The sequence below is a fragment of the Sceloporus occidentalis genome, unplaced genomic scaffold (assembly GCF_023333645.1).
Source record: "Sceloporus occidentalis isolate IW3139 unplaced genomic scaffold, rSceOcc1.0.p SCAF_170, whole genome shotgun sequence".
Classification (NCBI taxonomy): Eukaryota; Metazoa; Chordata; class Lepidosauria; order Squamata; family Phrynosomatidae; genus Sceloporus; species Sceloporus occidentalis.
The window spans coordinates 1,484,164-1,493,464 of NW_028317150.1; positions in this window are offsets into that span (position 1 = coordinate 1,484,164).

Below are 9,301 nucleotides of genomic sequence, written 5' to 3' on the forward strand. Positions count from 1 at the left end.
GGCTGCCGATCTCACGCGGGCCGCACCTCGAGGTGTTGGACGCCCCTGGTATGCCACATTATCATTTGAAACCATTCAGAAGTTCAAAAAACTGATTCAATTAAAATTCTTCCCACTATCCTAGATAGAGTTTGGTGTAACTTGGGCCATTAGCCGTACCTTTAATTTGCCAAAATTACTTTTTTAATACAAAATAATTATGTCTTAAGGGTCCAGTTCCACATAGATGTTTTTTTCACAGCTTTCCTAAATGTTTATATTATTATGTACTACTAGTGTATGCATCTTAACCCCTTAAGGACCGGGCTCATTTTTCGTTTTGTACCCTGTGGGACCGAGGCTGTTTTGACACTTTTGTGGTGCTTGTGTTCAGCTGTAATTTTCTCCTCACCCATTTAGTGTACCCACATAAGTTATATATTGTTTTTTTCAGGACAAGATGGGCTTTCTTCAGATACCATTATTTTGATCGTATCATCTTATTTACTATAAAAAAAATAAAAAAAACATGGTGCAAAATTGAAAAAAAAACAAATTTTATGACTTTTATTTGAAAAATCTTTTACTCACCTAAAAAAGCAAGTAAAAAAACTAGCTAAATAGATTCTACTACTTGTCCTGAGTTTAGAAATACCCAATGTTTTTATGTTTTTTTGCTGTTTTTTGTAAGTTATAGGGCAATAAGTACAAGCAGCGTTTTATGATTTCCAAATCTTTTTTAACAAATCTGGTCAGTCTGCCTCCATCTCCTCTTTGGAACATCTTTGAAGCCGGTTAACTCAATTTAACCCATTCAAACCATATATTTTTGAAAACTAGACACCCCAGGGTATTCCAAATGCTGTTATTTTAACCCTTTCCATGCACCAATTATACAACTACACTTTGTCAAACTTTGTAATAGTAATTTTTTTTATTTTTTTTTCCACACAAATTGTACTTTAGTTATAGATATACAGGTGCTGGTATATGTCACTGTCAAACAACACCCCAATATGTGTTCAGCAACATCTCCTGAGTACAGCGATACCCCACATGCATGGGTTTGTCAGATTGTTTGGCTGGTAAAAGGCTACTTTTGGGGCATGCGTAATTCAGGTGGTCATTTGGTCATTGTGCCTCCCTCTCCTCTTTGGAATATCTTTGAAGCCGGTTAACTCAATTTAACCCATTCAAACCATATATTTTTGAAAACTAGACACCCCAGGGTATTCCAAATGCTGTTATTTTAACCCTTTCCATGCACCAATTATAGAACTACACTTTGTCAAACTTTGTAATAGTAATTTTTTTTTCCACACAAATTGTACTTTAGTTATAGATATACAGGTCCTGGTATATGCCACTGTCAAACAACACGCCAATGTGTGTTCAGGAACATCTCCTGAGTGCAGTGATACCCGACATGCATGGGTTTGTCGGGTTGTTTCAGATTTAAAATGCCACATTTGGGAAGTGCGCTTTTTTTCTCCATTTTGGTCAGTCTGTACCTATGCCCTATCTTTGAGCTCGGCCACTCCAATTTACCCCATCAGCCATTTTTTTTATATATTAGACACCCCTTGGGTATTTGAAGTGCTTTTATTTTAACTCTTTGTTGAGATTTTTGAGAAATTTTAGCACTTGCTCAAAATAATAAACTTTATTTTTTAATTTAATTTTATTTTTTTAATACTTTTTTTATATTTTTTTTACACATTTTGCTGGTACTGGATGGTTCATCTAGTGACATCACTGCATAATTATTTTTAAATGTTAGCACATTTTTTTAAAAAAATTTTTTCCATTTTTTATTTATTTTTATTTTTTTTGAATATTTTACTAATCACATAGTGATTAGAAAGCTGGGCTCCATTGACTTGCATGGTTGAATGCAGTACCTGTATTCAACCAGCAAGTGGAGCCAGTTCTCTAGAGGGTCTTGAGACCCTCTAGCGAACTTTTTCGTCTTTATTGTTTTATTTCCCGGGCCGCCGCCATCTTGCTTGATGGCGAAGATCACCGGCAGCGGCGGCTGTGACCGCTCTCCGGAGGCATCGAGGCATTGCAGCAAGGCCGTTTAAGCGAAGAAAGTGATCCTTGATCACTTTCTAAGCTTATTTAATTTTTTGACGGTTCAGGACCGTCAAAGGTCATTTAGTGACCTTCTTGTTATGACGGTCCTGAACCGGCAAAGGTCGCGAAGGGGTTAAATAAGTGTATTCCTTTTTTTAACCCCTTAATGACAAGACTTTACTTGTAGTACACTTTGGGGCATTTTTGCGGTGTTGCTGTTTAGCTGTAATTTTCTTCTTTCTTATTTGATGCAACCACATACATTATATATATTTATTTTTTTTCAGGACAAGCAGGGCTTTCTCTACCATTATTTTAATTTAGTATTACAAATATGCAAAAAACGAATGAAAAAAACTGCTAAATATTTTCTAATATTGATCATGAGTTTAGAAATACCCAATGTTTTTTTTTTTGCTTTTTTTTGCACACTATGGCTATTTAAGGGTAAATCAATGTTTATTGAGGTTTTCAAGTTTCATGGAAATAGGTCGGGGAAGGGGTACAGCAAATCAAAAGGAGTAAAGGGGGAGGGGGAGAGAAGGGGGGGGGGAGAAGTGAGCAGGCACAATACCCACAATACAGTGTACAGATATCACATCGGCTGAACATGAGTACAAAGCAAAATGGTAACAACATCCGAGTACAGCGGGTAATAAACAACACGGCAGGAACAAGGAGCTCCACAGCAATAGGACACATGGTCACAAATATCCCCCCGCAAAGACATAGCGCACGAGAAAAGGGAGCGCGGAAACACTCCGGTACTCGTAACTCATAGGGAGGAAGCCCAGGCGGCGCGCCTATGAGCCAGAAGGAGCAGAGGCACTGACGCCAGAGAGCAGAAGGCAGCCAAGCGCGCCGAGGCTAGCATCGCAACCAGTTAGGTGGGGTGCAATGGACACAGAGACTGCCTGTCACATGCGCATGGCGCGGGGATGCGGTAAGGCCATATGACGAGGGAGCGGGACGAAAGCAGTGCAACCTCGAGTGAATGCAGCTGGATAGCGCGCGTGCGGTCAACTCCAGCGCCCGGGAGCAGAGCCCAGTACATGTAGGGAAGGAAGGCTGCAAGGGCAAGGGAGGGAGCAAAAAGGCCATGGCGCGGATAGAGGCAACCCGGAGACCCAAGCTCAGGAGGGCACGCCGTCAAGCAACGGGCGAAACTGGGGACTAGCGAGTAGTTGCAACCAGTGAAACCAGATGCGATGATGTTTGTCAGACCTGTCCGTGACAGAATAGATCAGGTCTTCAAGAACGCGAGTCCGCTCCACCCGCTGGACCCACTCCCGGATCGTAGGGGGGGAAGGATCACCCCAATGCAAGGGGATAAGGGCTTTCGCGGCCGTCAGGAGGTAGCGGACCACAGAGTTCTTGTACCACGAGATCGGAAAGGGCATGTGGAGAAGGAGGAGGAAGTCCGGCGAAAAGGGAATGTCCCGGTCGGTTAGGGATCGAATATGGGAGTGAATGGCCGACCAGTAGGCAGCCATGCGGGGACAAGACCACCACAGGTGAAGCAAAGAGCAGGGGGATGCGCCACATCGCCAGCACTCATCTCTCCCATCGGGGCAGAACCGGGGTGTGGTCGACGGGGACCTATACCACAGGGCCATCAGCTTGTACGACATCTCCTGGTCCCTGTTGCTAAGGGAGCAACGGTGAGTGAGCACGCATATCTTCTCCCAATGGTGTTCGGGGAGGGTGAGTTGCAGGGAGGCTTCCCATTTGCCCTCATGGGGCGGGGGAGAGGGAAAAACAGCCGAGAGGAGGAGGCCGTAGAGGATCGAGACGCCATGAGATGGGGGCGTCGGTTGGGTGCACAGCGCCTCAAACTTAGTGAGGTCCCTAAGGACCTGGTGTCTACGACACAGGGAACGAAAGAAGTTGCCCAGTTGGGCATAGCGGAAGCGAGCAAGGGCTGTGGGTGGGGCCGGACCCACCAGAGCCTCCAGGGGTTGGAGACCCGATGGGGAGAGGTAGGCGCGGATGCCCTGCATCCCTCTGGCGGCCACCTCAGGGAAGATCTCGCCACCCACGCCCGGGGGGAAATCGGGATTGTCACGAATCGGAGTAAGAGGAGACGGGAGAGAAGAGATAGAGGTGCCGCGCAGCACTGAATGCCAAACACTGAGCGTCGCTCTTATGAAGGGGTGAGGAGCCGCCCGCTGGCGGGCGCACTGCGCCTCCAGCCAAGGTAAAGAACTGAGCGACGAGCCCAGCAGGCCGCCCTCCACCTCCAACCACCGCTTCCCACCGGAACCACAGGCCCACTCCACAATCCGCAGGAGATGGCAAGCCCTGTAATATGTGCGCGGACAAGGAAGAGCCAGGCCACCCCTTGACTTAGGCAGGATCAGGACATTGTATCGAATGCGGGGGGATCGGGGGCCCCAGATAAAACGGAGAAAGGCGGAGCGGACAGAAGCGAAAAAGGAGGGGGGAATATGTATGGGCAGAGTCTGGAACAGGTAGAGGAGTCTAGGCATCACATTCATTTTAATAGTATTCACCCTACCCATCCATGTGACCGTGAGTCGAGACCATCTGCGGAAGTCGGACTGTATGGCAGAGAGGAGTGGCAGGAAATTGATGGCGTATAGCCGCGAGTGATCGGGGGATACCCATACACCGAGGTATTTCAATTTATCATCACACCACGCAAAAGGGAAGGCTGCGCACAACGAGGCACGGACATCATCCGGCACATTGACGCCCAGGAGCTCCGATTTAGACACGTTGATTTTAAAGTTAGAAAGTTCACTGTACCCCGCAAGCTCCTTCAGGACAGAGGGCAGGGAGACGCGGGGCTGGGCCAACGTGAAAAGGAGGTCATCCGCATACCCCAAGACCTTGTGGTGGGAATGCCCCACCTGGAGGCCTGAGATGTCCGGGTTCAGACGTATCGCCTGCAAAAGGGGTTCCAGCGACAACACAAACAACATCGGTGAGAGGGGGCAGCCCTGTCGGGTCCCGTTACGGATGGGGAAGGGGTCGGAAAGGATACCATTGATGCGAAGCCGTGCAGAGGGGGCAGTGTAGAGAGACTGGACCCAGGTCAGAAAGCCCGTGCCAAAGCCCATATGGCGGAGGGTGGCCAGCATAAACGACCAGTCCACCCTGTCAAAAGCCTTTTCGGCATCGGTGGAAAGGAAGGTAAACGAGGCGGTAGAGGACCGCGCACAGTGAAGTAGATTAAGAGCGCGGATGGTCCCGTCTCTAGCTTCGCGTCCCGGGATAAAGCCAGATTGGTCGGGGTGAACGAGGGAAGGCAGGAGGGGCTTCAGCCGGTTCGCCAAAATTTTTGCAAATAGCTTAAGGTCCGCGTTGAGGAGGGAAATAGGGTGGTAACTACCACAACAGGCAGGGTCCTTTCCCTCTTTAGGGATAAGGGAGACAGTCGCAGTCAGCGTATGGGGGTGTATGCGCCCACCGACCAAGATAGAATTAAAAGCCTCCACGAACCGTGGGCCCAGCAAGTCACGAAATTGCGAGTAGTAACGCAGAGGGAAACCGTCTGGTCCCGGGCACTTCCCGGATTGGGAGGACTTGACCGCGAAAGTGTATTCCGGGAGAGAGATGGGGGCCTCCAAAGCAGCCGCCACGTCAGGAGTCAATTTGGTGTGAACCGTGCGGGCGAGGTAATCTCGAAGACGGGTACCGCCGGAAGGGGACGCCCGTCCGCGAGAAGGGAGGTTGTAAAGACCAGTGAAAAAATCAAGAAAACATTGAGTGATGTTGGAGTGAAGAGAGTGGATACGGCCATCTGCTGACCGAACCTTAGGGATATAGGTAAGCGGGCGCGCGTGGCGGAGGGCCCGGGCAAGGTATTAGCCAGGTTTGTCGCCGTGTTCATGGAAGAGGGCCCGAAAACGTTGGTACGCCCTATGGTGTTTGCGGTTTAAGAGGACAGCTAGACGTCCCCGGAGCAACGTAAGGCGCTGTAGAAGCTCCCCAGATGCTGTGGTCTTGTGGGCCCGTTCCGCCACTGCTATCTGCTCACAGAGTGAAGCAAGTTCCTTACCCTCAGCCTTCTTATGCTGGGAACAGAGGCGAATAATAAGTCCCCGGAGCACACTTTTGTGCGCTTCCCAGACTGTGAGACGGGGCGTATCTTCAACCAGGTTTTCGGTGAAGTAAAGGGTGATGGCAGAAGCCAGTTCGCCACATACCGCAGCATCAGAGAGGAGGGAGTCATTCAGGCGCCACGACCTCTCCGAAGGGCGGAGAAGGGGCGAATCCAAAGTCATGATAACCGGGGCATGATCCGACCACGTCCTGAGGCCGATGCTGGCGCGGCGTAGAAGAATGGAGTGTTGGTAAGGGAGAAAGAAGTAATCGATTCGGGAGTAGGAGCCATGAGGCGTGGAGAAGAAAGTGTAATCCTTAGTACTAGGATGGAGGGCCCTCCAGCAGTCAACTAGGCGATGACGGAAGAGGAGGGAGTTAACCTTACGCGGGATATGCGCCGGGGACCGAGCGAGGCCGGTGGAGACATCAACGGCCGGGTGAAGAGCTACGTTAAAGTCCCCACCCAGTACGAGGACACCCTCACTAAAGTCCTGCAAGCGTGACAGGTAAGCCTTCAGGGCCACATGCTGGCCTCGATTAGGGAGGTACAAGTTAGCGAAAGTATAAAGTTGGTTGGCGACGCGCCCTTTAAGGAAGATGAAGCGGCCCTCCGGGTCCGTCTGAGTCGCCAGTTCCTGAAACGGGACCGATCTAGAGAATAGGATGGCGACACCCTTTGTCCTGGCACCCGTGGTATCGCTAAAAACGCCCCTCGGGTAATAATGGTCGGCTAGTCTAGGAGCTCGACCCTTCTGGAAGTGCGTTTCTTGGATGAACGCAATGTCAATTTTCTCCCTCCGGAGATCGCGGAGCAAGTGAGATCTTTTCTCAGGAATGTTAAGGCCCCGCGCATTCAAGGTCAAGAAGGCGAGTGGCCTCGTACCGGACATGGTGGAGGAAGTAAAAAAGAGAGAGAAAAAAAAAAAAAAAAGGAGAGGGGGGGGTGAAGGAAGGACAGAGGATGGAGGAAAGAGGGAGACGGACAGGTGACAAAAAGAAGGGGGGAAAACGTTGGGGGAACTTCAAACACTAAGTACGTCAGTCGAAGTGGGGAAAAGAAAACTGCCGTATGGGCAGAGAACCCACTCGATAGCCGAACAAGACGTACGGTGTGGGATCGTGTGACCTGGCAACAAGAAAAAACGGTGCAACAGAGCCGAACTATAGAGAACGGCAACGAAAGGCGAAAAACGACAACTAGTCAGGCCACCGCTGCCCGCGCGGAGCTACAGCAGCAAACCCGTAACGACGGGGCGCGCCCAGGAGGGGGAACAACACCGGGGGGAGCGTAAAGTGCACACAACGCAATGGCGGGGAAGGCGCAGCAAGAGGTAGGCTGACGTTGCGGAGGAACGCCAAGGGGGGACCCCGACATCGGCGCGTGAAGCTGCGTGATGAGGGAGGAGGCAGAGAGGATGCAACAACCCGAGAGGGAAAGGGGGGGGCAGCATCGCGCAGGTGCAGAGACTGTGATTACGGCGGAAAACATGGCATGACATGCAACATACAGCATGGCAGATAACTGTACCCATGAGCTGTGTGAGATACAAACAGTGAGTATTAGACCACGCCCTAGACATAAACAGCAGCGCGCAGGGCGCATCTTCGTACAACGCTTGGAGACCAGCGCCTACAGTCGAGAACCGTGAGGCACAGAGAGTGCGCAAAAAAAAAAAAAATAAATACAAAAAAAAAAAAAAAAAGGGGAAACCAAGAACAATGCATATACGCGACGAGGTGCCACGCGGGTGTGTGTAGCGGCACTTTGTGTGCGTTACAGCACGGCCGTGTAATGTGTGGACGCGAGCGCACACAGGCGCGGTGCGCGTGTGCGCGGGAGTATGGACCTAAACTCTCGTGGCAGCGGGAGAACACGGCAGTGCATACCACACACAACAAAACATAGGACTGTGCTCATGAGCTGTATTATCTACGAACCCCGAATAGGATGCTACACCACAGAGGCAACCAGCAGCGCGTAGGGCGCATCTCCGAATAACACATTGACAACATCGCCGACAGACGGTAAACGTGTAGCGAGGCAAGGCACAGTGAGACATGAGTGTGTCGAGAGAAAAAAAACACAAAAAAAAACAATGCATATACGCAAAGAGGAGCCGCGTGGGTGTGGGCAGTGGCACTTTGTGTGCGTTTCAGCACGGCCGTGTAGGGTGTGATCGTGAGCGAACACAGACGTGATGCGCGCGCGTGTGGGAACATGGACCCAAACACCTGTGCCAGCGGGAGAACACGATAGTGCATATACCCCATCACAAAACATAGGACAGCCCTCAGGAGCTGTAATATATACAAACAGTGAATAGAATGCTACACCACCGAGCTCATCATCAGCGTGCAGGGCGCAGCGCCGAATAACACATTGAGAACATCGCCTACAGACGGTAATCGTATAGCGGGACCAGGCACAGAGGGCCAGGAGTGCGCAAAAAAAACAAAACAAAAAAAAAAACAAAAACAATAACAATGCAGATAGGCAAAGAGGAGCCGTGTGGGCGTGGGCAGTGGCACTTTGTGTGCGTTTTACCACGGCCGGGGAGTGTGAGGTCGTGAGCGAACACAGACTCTTCGCGCGTGTGTGCGGGTACATGGACCCAAACACCTGTGCCAGCGGGAGAACACGGTAGTGCATACAACATGCAACAAAACATAGGACTTTTCTCATGAGCTGTAAGATATACAAACAGTGAATAGAATGCTACACCACCGAGTTCATCGTCAGCATGCAGGACGTAGCGCCGAATAACACATAGAGAACATCACCTACAGACGGCAATCGTAGAGCAGGACTAGGCACAGAGAGTCAGGAGGGCGCCGAGAGAGAGAAAAAAAATAAAAGAAAAAAAAAAATAAAAACCCCAGTGTGTATGCGTGTATGTCAAAGTGTGTGTGCGTGGAGGAACAGAAGGTGGGCAATAAAACACCCCCTCCAGGTAGAGGCAAATGAGACACAAAACAGCCCCCAGTGTCCTAAGGGTGAGAACCTGAAAGAAGTCAAAAAAGCAGTCATATGGAGTCCACGAAGATACCGGGATACCCCTAGGCCCGGGTAGCCAGCGGAGGAGAGCAACTCACGTCGTGCGGCGGTGCCCAGGGCGCAACAGTCACTCCTCAGCATCTCTCAGACGGACCCGGAGCGGGGGCTCCGGTCCGCGAT